This window comes from Mus caroli, chromosome 5, assembly GCF_900094665.2.
Source record: "Mus caroli chromosome 5, CAROLI_EIJ_v1.1, whole genome shotgun sequence".
NCBI lineage: Eukaryota > Metazoa > Chordata > Mammalia > Rodentia > Muridae > Mus > Mus caroli.
Genome location: NC_034574.1, coordinates 63,073,949 through 63,083,601, shown reverse-complemented (window position 1 = coordinate 63,083,601; position 9,653 = coordinate 63,073,949). Strand labels below are relative to the sequence as shown.

Below are 9,653 nucleotides of genomic sequence, written 5' to 3'. Positions count from 1 at the left end.
TATAATTTTCAAGAACACATACAACACCCCTGTATTAGAACTGCAAGTAGTCCCAAGTGCACACAGCCATGCCAGGAGACTTGTTCCAATGGGTTCTGGGTACCAAATCAGGTTCTTCATCCATTGGTTAAGCATCTGAGCCATCCCTCTAACCCATGTGTTTTAAGCTCTTATCATCAAGGTTAGATTTGCCCACCAAGGAGGAAGATAATGGTAAAGTCTTTAAAGACATAGTTTGCAGATGTTTCCTTCATATAACCTTGTACTTTCTCTTCGCCTCTGTCACTCTCTTCTCCATGGTTTGAGAGTCATGCCTGTCTAGTTAATTCAGCTTAGTGAAAGTGATAGGAAAGCATGCCCACTCATTCACTCTTTCTTGGTTAGTGGTGGCCGGGCCTCTTCTGTCAGCTATGACCTCAGCTCCTGCTATGGAACTCACATTTGGCAAAAGTCTCACAAGGATTCATGTGGACCTTTACTATCATTTGTCTGGAGGTACAATAAAATAGGGAAGGCTCACTACCTATGAAACACATGCCTAAATGGTTCATTGTGCCAGCAGTGATCTATACTTCTTGACCCTGAGTACTACTCAAATTGTGTTTTCTTTCTAAATATGCTTTTTCTTTCACAGTCACTTGAGATTGGTTTTCCTTATTATTGTTTATAACATTTTACTTCATTCACAAAATCTCTCTAACACGTTTGAGGAAGCAAAAGGGATAAAATACAGAATTCTATGGCTCTCCCCTTCATTTACATTAAATATTTTATAAATATCAATTATTCTTCCATCAAATGCATATATTTCATGGGTATTTTCAGGTTATTTGATTTTTAGGTACAGGATGAGCACTTATTAAATGTACAATTTGGTATATTTTATAACATTTATTTAACCAAATATATGTCCTCATTGATATTTATTTTGTGACTTTATCTTTAGGTTTGAAGTTTTTGATATAGTCTTAATTATTTACCAGTGTTAACAGGATCAATTTATTTTATTATTCCATTCTGAATATTTGTGACATAGCCAAATATCTAATCTAGTACCTGCCATATGAATCAATTGAAAAGTTTTATTGACCATACATGTCATATTTTGAAACTCAAGCCACATTAATAGTGCCAGAATTTCTAACACAGTTAAATACCATGTAGTTGTATATGGGGTGGTGGGCTGTGCAAAGATAGCCTGGTCCCCAGTTAAGCAAAGGTCTGGGACCCAGTGACCTGGTGGGCAGTGATTTGCACCTGCATGGGACAGAAGGTGTTTGACCACGCCTCCTGGGCCCCTGGCTCCTGTTGCTGCTACAGCCTCCCACAATACCCACACCCACACCCACACCCCCACCCCCACCCCTGCAAAGAGGTATGTGGCCATCAGTCATATAGGAGCAGTACTAAGCCCTCCCAAATGCAAATAAGGTTTCCCCAAAGCTCTCAGAACAAACCAGTGAGAAGTCAGACACTTACCCACCCCAAAACTGTATATAAGAATACTATCTGGAAGGATTAAAGGTGTTCGAGAACTTCTCCATTGTCTGAGCCTTCTGTTCTAAGAGCTGTACTGCTTGGGAAGAGGTCTACTCTCCGGAAGCACGTGAAGGGCAGTCGGCCTCTCATTGGCCCAGCCCAACATGACTCAGTGCAGGGCAGGGCTGAGTAACTAAGTAACCTGGAAGGCATGGTAGAGATGGAGATGGAGCCAACTGCAGCAGGAAGCAACATCGACTTCCCCTCCCTCCCTGCTTAGCTTCCCTTCGCCAGAACTCTCCCACAAGGCCAGGCCAGAGATCTCCATGGAAAGCCTCAGGTACACAGGCCCACAGTTGTAGAAAATTAATTTAAATCAGTTCATTTACATATCAAAGCATGAAAGAGTTGTAAATAATGTAGGACAGCACAATAGTTTCTGTAAAAAGATATTTGAATTTTTCATCGGTTTATAAGAGCATATTTTTAGCAACAGGAAATGCAGCAATTGCAGAAAATAATACACTTTTAATTTTGATTCAGAGATTGGGGTTTTAGCACTTTAGTCTTCAAGTGGGAAGGTGAAGCCAATTTTCACCATAAATACACTGTGGAAATTAAACTGTAAAGAGATCCTTCTAAAAGAAACAAAATTAGAAATTTATTTTGAAATAATGGTCATTTTATTCATAGGTAATAATTATTACTAGTTTTCTTTAAAGACAACCTTTGCATATTAACAATTATAACTCTATTAGTAGTCACTGAGTTACTGATAACACATGGCAAGAAATCAATGTCTTCATGATGCATGCAAGATGTGCTTTGTAACAAAGCAAAACAGGTATGAACCTTTGATCAATACTTCGATGTATAGGCCCATTTTTAGCTTTTGGTTCAGTTCTCTCAGTCTAGTCTCTTAATATAATCATAATGGAAGGCAAACAGTAACATTTTGATGGGTTCTGATGAACACTGAGACATTTAATATCACCTAGCTTAATTCCATGTTTCATCAGAGTTTCTCAATTGCAGGGTCATCTCCTTTCAATCTCTGTGTCAATTATAGCAGAATGTTTGCATTGTTTCCAGAGATTGGCTGCAAGATCAAAGTTATGAATCTATGATCCATATGGTATTAAATTCTACTATTGATAACTTCTCCAACTGAGTAATGAATAGGATAAAAAAGGGGTAAATATCCACACACAGAATATTATTTAGGCATTGGAACACACCATTTAGACTGTTAAACCAAGATGAAACACCAGTTTTCAGAACTCAATCCATTTTCCTTCTGTAAGCACTACTTAAGCAAAACAAAATGTTTTTATTAGTTAATTATTTTATTTATTTACATACCAATGATGCTCTTCTTCCCAGTCTCTCCTCTTAGTCTAATTCCCCCATACTCCTTCACCTTCACTTCTGAAAGGGTGCTGTGATGGCTTGTATGTGCTTGGCCCAGGGAGTGGTACCATTAGGTGTGGCCTTGTTGGAGTAGGTGTGTCACTGTGGGCATATGCTTTAATACACTAGTCCTAGCTGCCTGGAAGTCAGTATTCTGCTAGCAGCCATCAGATGAAGATGTAGAATTCTCAGCTCCTCCTGCTCCATGCTTGCCTTGTTATTTTCTAGTTCTATCCATTTCCTTGAAAAATTCATGAAGTCCTTGTTTTCAATAGCTGAAGAGTATTCCGCTGTGTAAATGAACCATATTTTCTGTATCCGTTCTTTGGCTGAGGGGCATCTGGGTTGCTTTCATTTTTCTGGTTATTATGTATAAGGATGCTATGAATATAGTGGATTTCTTTTCCTTCAAGTACTAATTTGAGTTTTGAATCAAGGTTAAATATATCACCTCATGCCAGGTCCAGCATTTCTTTCTTTCTTTTATTTTCTTTCTTTTTTTTTTCATCATTTCTTTTGTGGGGACAGAATGAAATGATTCTTACCCCTGGGACAGGGTGAGAGGACCCAAGCCTCCAGGAGTGTTGCTGCCATGAGCATAAGGCTTGTTTGTATAATAATGTACATATTTTCACATTTCTCTGAGGAATGTCCTCCCTTTGAATGTTAGTAATAATCAAATGTCCATAATAATCAGACTGCCTGAGTCCAGGAGGTGAACCAGTGGCTAATGTCTTAGCAAAATGGTAAATACCTTAAGGCTCTGGAAAAGAGCTCTTAAAAACATGAATAGAATTTCTCAGCTATGCAAAATGTAAGTATGCAATATGAATTATGAGGGGCTTCATGAATCTAAAGGAACAAAGACAGCTACACTATGGCAGGTTGTCAGAAAGATACAAAGAGAGATACAAATACAGGCAGATTTCTGAGTTTAAGGTCAGCCTGGGACAGAGCAAGGTTGGGCTAGGTGTGGTTGGAATGGTAATTTTAGGACTGAGTCTCACCCAGCTAGTTTAGCACTTGTATTCAACAGAGGCAGGCAGAAATCTGAATTCTTTGGCAATGTGTGCTTGCTGTTTCCTAAAGATTTGGGAGCTGGGTTCACAGGACTCTGATTCTTAAGATAATTGAAAGGAAATTTGGAGTAAATGATTGGATTGATATGTAAAATAAAAGACTGGGCTTATGATCTGCAGGCAAAGAGCTAGCTTTCCACAGAATATCTTTAGAATAGCAAAAGAACAGAAAGAGCAAAGGAGAGAGAGAGAGAGAGAGAGAGAGAGAGAGAGAGAGAGAGAGAGANAGAGAGAGAGAGAGAGAGAACACAGAGAGAGGACAGAGAGAAAGAATGCAGGACAGAGAGAAAACAGGCTGAAAAGCTGTTTCCAGCAGAGCATAGGTCACTGGTTGGTTGGTCTTTGAGTAGTTTGTTTTTGCAGCTCAGACACCCTTTCTCTCAGAACCCCTCTCCAAACTTAAGCCAACCTCTTCAATCTTGGCAATCTCAGAACTATTTTATAATTTTAGAAAAATAAAACTGTGTAAATGTACTTTGTTATTATGGTAAAATGTGAATTATATTTATTATGATAATATTATCAAAAAGCCTGAACTCTAGCAGACTATATTCTAGTTGGAATAGTTTAAAGTAGAGCTGATAAAGGACAATAAGGTTACACATTTAATAGTGATTTAATAAAGGGGGATGATTTAGTGATATACATGCCTAGTGTTTGTATTCTCATCTACGTTTATTATTTCTTCTTGAATGTGATTATTTTTTGAAATCTATACAATCCTTCATGTGAGTAACTTAGTGATCAGTTGCATTTAAAAGGATTTCAGTCTCATCATTTTTATGTTCATCTTTACATTTAATGATGTAAAATAATAACTCTTGAACATGGATGATGTGGCAGAAAAAGCATAAGAAATGTCAAATATAAACTAGAATCCTCCTTATATTGAATTTCTACTTTTTTCTTACTCTCACATTTTGAATTCTTGCAGTCATTGCTTCTAGAAATTCTTCATTAATTTAATCAACCTATATGTGGTATATCACACATTCAAAAAATTGTATGTGGAAAATGTAATTAAATGCACAATTTGAGGAATATTGTAAAAATTAGGATTTTTCTTGAGGAAAAGTGAATTTGTGAAGCACAGTGTATTACAGAGTCACTCAGGCTGTGGTATTTAAGCTGAAAAAAAAATCTACAGAATGGAATATGTGTTATTGCAGGATAACATGTGACAGTCAATTTGATTTCAGAAATAATGGATTTGAGGTTCTGTTTTGAGACCAGATTTCAAGCAGAATGTTGACACATTTGCTAAAATTTGGACACTTCAAGTCCAGTTTTTCTACAGATCCTAGAGAAACGTATAAACAAGATACACTAATGAAAAGTATACTATTAATCTCTTAAAGTTACCAAGCATTGTCTTTTGCCTTACAGAAGGTTCGCAATTTTATGAGGTCAGATTTGTTGATTCTTGATCTTACAGCAGAAGCCATTGCTGTTGTATTCAGGAATCTTCGAGGCTTTTCCCCACTTTCTCCTCTATAAGATTCAGAGTCTCTGGTTTTATGTGGAGTTCCTTGATTCACTTAGATTTGAGCTTAGTACAAGGAGATAAGAATGGATCAATTCACATTCTAACACAACACATGGATGTATAACCAAGTATATATGGAGAGGTGATAGATTACATACCAAAGAAATTCTAATTTATTTATGGACACATAGCATCTCCCCATATCCTAATTATGAAATCTAATCCCTCTAATGCTCGAGGCTTTCAGCACATTAGTAGCCTGGGTCAGTTCCTCATCATTGCTTGGCTCAACTTTGAAAGTTCCTATTAGGTCTCAGAACCAAGGATCCAGCAAGATATTTCTAACCTTTTGATAATCAACTAACTGTTGTATGAAGTAAGTGATGGGCAAATTTTTGTCATAATTAAGTTCCCCTTGGAAGAGAACATTTGGATGTAAGCTGATGTACTGAGATCATGACCTTGTTTGAGTAACCACATTGCCATTAATATATAAAACAGGGGTAGTGATATTTTCCACTCCCATGATCCTCAGAGACAAACAAGAGTGAATCATGCCCTGAGCATTCTTTTTCTGATTCTGAAGAAATGTTTGTCACAGATGAAGTGAAAGTATAAACTTTCAATAGCAAAGTCAAAAATGCAAAGGCAAGTCAAAAGTGAACCAAGCATTCCCTCTGGAAAGGCCAGAGAACCCTGCATGATTATCCCCACAGTCCCTTGCCATGTGGGAACCCAACTCTTCAGGCCTTGCCATAAGGAGAGTCATCTGCATTATACTCATTTAACTTTCCCAGTAAAGGCTTAGGCACAGCCAGAAACTTACAGTAGGACTATTATGCATAACATAAATAGAAATATTGAGACAGGCCAACTGAACATAATTTCTGAAGTGGGATCCTATTATCTTTTTTAGGGTACTGATCAAGAAATTGAAAAGCAGGAAACATGAGAAAGGCATGTAGGATTTTCTATATTTAGAGTGTCAATAGCCAGGCTTTAATGGAGTTTGGATTCAAATATCAATTTGTTGACCTCTCATCTGTTCTGTACTAGTCTTCATTTCTTTCCATAACAGAAAGAATGAGGGACAGCAATTGATCCATTGGCTGTCCATCAAACTGATGTAGAAACTCTAACAATGTGTAGTGATGGTCACGCAACAAAAAATTTTTCCATGAGGGAGCCATCTTGGTTCACGGGTCCCTCAGAGACCAGTCTGCACAGGTCAGCGAGCAGACTGCAAAAGAGACAAAGCTTCTGGGACAGGCAGAAGCAGCACAGCTTCTGGGACAGACCCCATTTCGGGCTCCAGACATCCAGGCAACTTCCACACCAGAGGAGAGGTGTCCATCCGACAGGGCTCTGCCAGAGCAGGTGAGGGAGCCATCTTGGGTCCTGGATCCCACAGAGTCTAGTCTGCCCAAGTAAGAGTGCAGTCTACAGAAGCAACACAGCTACTGGGACAGACCCCATTTCGGGCTCCAGACATCCAGGCACATTCCCTGCCAGAGGAGAAGTGTCTGCCCTGGAGGGCTCTGACCATCAGAGCAGGTAGAGAGCAATCTTGTGTCCCTTGTCCCTTGGAGACCAGTCTGTGCAGGTGAGCGTGCAGACTGCAGGAACAACACATCTTCTGGGACAGGCCCTGTTTTGGGCCTTCATTTTCTACCAGGTCTAAACACCAGATATCTGTGCACCTTCCCTGCAAGAGGAGAGTTTGCCTGCAGAGATTACTCTGATCACTGAAACTCAAGAAAGAGCTAGACTCCCAGGTCTGCTGCCTGGGGCTAACAGAATCACAAGAGGAACAAGCTCCAACCAGAGACAATTATAACAACTAACTCCAGAGATTATCAGATAGTGAAAGGCAAACATAAGAATCTTACGAATAGAAACCAAGACCACTCACCATCATCAGAACCAGCACTCCCACCTGAGCCAGTCCTGGTTATCCAAACACACCCAAAAAGCAAGACTTGGATTTAAAATCATATCTCATGATGCTGGTAGAGGACATCAAGAAGGGCTTTAATAACTCACTTAAAGAGATACAAGAGAACACTGCTAAAGAGGTGGAAGTCCTTAAAGAATTACAGGAAAACACAACCAAACGGGTGATATAATTGAACAAAACCATCCAAGATGTAAAAAGGGAAGTAGACTTAATAAAGAAAACCCAAAGTGAGACAATGCTGGACATAGAAAACCTAGGAAAGAAATATAGAACCATAGATGTGAGCATCAGCAACAGAATACAAGAGATGGAAGAATCTCAGATACACAAGATTCCATAGAGAACATGGGCACAACTATCAAAGAAAATGCAAAATGCAAAAAGATCCTAACTCAAAACATCCAGGAAATCCAGGACACAATGAGAAGACCAAACGTACAGATAATAGGAGTAAATGAGAATGAAGATTTTAAAATTAAAGGGCCAACAAATATCTTCAACAAAATTATAGAAGAAAACTTCTGAAACCTAAAGAAAAAGATGCCCATGAACATACAAGAAGCCTACAGAACTCCAAATATACTGGACCAGAAAAGAAATTCCTTCTGACACATAATAATCAGAACAACAAAAGCACTAAATAAAGATAGAATATTAAAAGCAGTAAGGGAAAAAGGCCAAGTAACATATAAAGGTAGGCCTATTAGATTCACACCAGATTTCTCACCAGACACTATGAAAGCCAGAAGAGCCTGGACAGATGTTATGCAGACCCTAAGAGAACACAAATGCCAGCCAAGGCTACTATACCCAGCAAAACTCTCAATTACCATAGATGGAGAAACCAAAATATTTCATGAAAAAAACAAATTCACATAATATCTTTCCATGAATTCAGCCCTTCAAAGGATAATAAAGGGAAAACACTAACACAAGGACAGAAACTACACCCTAGAAAAAGTAAGAAAGTAATCCTTCAACAAACCTAAAAGAAGACAGCCACAAGAACATAATCCCAACTTTAACAACAAAAATAACAGGAAGCAATTACTTTGCTTTAATTTCTCTTAACGTCTATGGACTCAATTCCCCAATAAAAAGACTTAGACTAATAGACTGGCTACACAAAGAGGAGCCAACATTTTGTTGCTTACAGGAAACCCACCTCAGAGAAAAGAACAGACACTACCTCAGAGTGAAAGGCTGGGAAGCAATTTTCCAAACAAATGGTCCAAAGAAACAAGCTGGAGTAGCCATTCTAATATCAAATAAAATTGACTTCCAACCCAAAGTTATCAAAAAAGACAAGGAGGTGCACTTCAAACTCATCAAAGGTAAAAATCTATCAAGATGAACTCTCAATTCTGAATATCTATGCTCCAAATACAAGGGCAGCCATATTCATTAAAGAAACTTTAGTAAAGCTCAAAGCAAACACTGTACCTCACATGATAATAGTGGGAGATTTCAACACCCCACTGTCATCAATGGACAGATCTTGGAAACAGAAACTAAACAGAGACACATGGACACTAACCGAAGTTATGAAAAAAATGGATTTAATAGATATCTACAGAACTTTTTATCCTAAAACAAAAGCATATACCTTCTTCTTAGCACCACATGGTACCTCTTCCAAAATTGACCATATAATTGGTCAAAAAACAGGCCTCTACAGATACGAAAATATGGAAATTATCCCATGCATTCTATATGATCACCATGGACTAAGGCTGACCTTCAATAACAACATAAAAAATAGAAAGCAAACTTTCACTTGGAAACTGAACAACACTCTACTCAATGATTCCTTGGTCAAGGATGAAATAAAGAAAGAAATTAAAGACTTTTTAGAGTGTAATGAAAATGAAGACACAACATACCCAAACTTATGGGACACAATGAAGGCAGTCCTAAGAGTAAAACTGAAAAATAGAAATTAGAGAGAACTTACACTAGCAGCCTGAAAGCAAACCTAGAAGGTCAAGAACTAAAGGAAGAAAATTCACCCACGAGGAGTAGAAAACAGGAAATAATCAAAATCAGGGCTGAAATCAACCAAGTGGAAACAAAAAGAACTATTCAAAGAATCAACGAAACCAGGAGCTAATTCTTTGAGAAAAATCAACAAGATTTCAAGTATCTGTCTTAGTCAGGGTTTCTATTCCTGCACAAACATCATGACCAAGAAGCAAGTTGGGGAGGAAAGGGTTTATTCGGCTTACACTTCCATGCTGCTGTT

General features: G+C 38.2%; 1 long non-coding RNA gene across 1 annotated transcript in view; it reads left to right on the top strand.

The window, feature by feature from the left end:
- The first annotated feature begins 1,633 nt into the window (after positions 1 to 1,633).
- Positions 1,634 to 9,653, top strand: part of LOC110295510 — a 60,278-nt gene continuing 52,258 nt past the window's right edge. The window contains exon 1 of the long non-coding RNA XR_002378083.1: positions 1,634 to 1,819. This is a non-coding gene — a long non-coding RNA (uncharacterized LOC110295510). The remainder of the gene's footprint in view (positions 1,820 to 9,653) is intronic.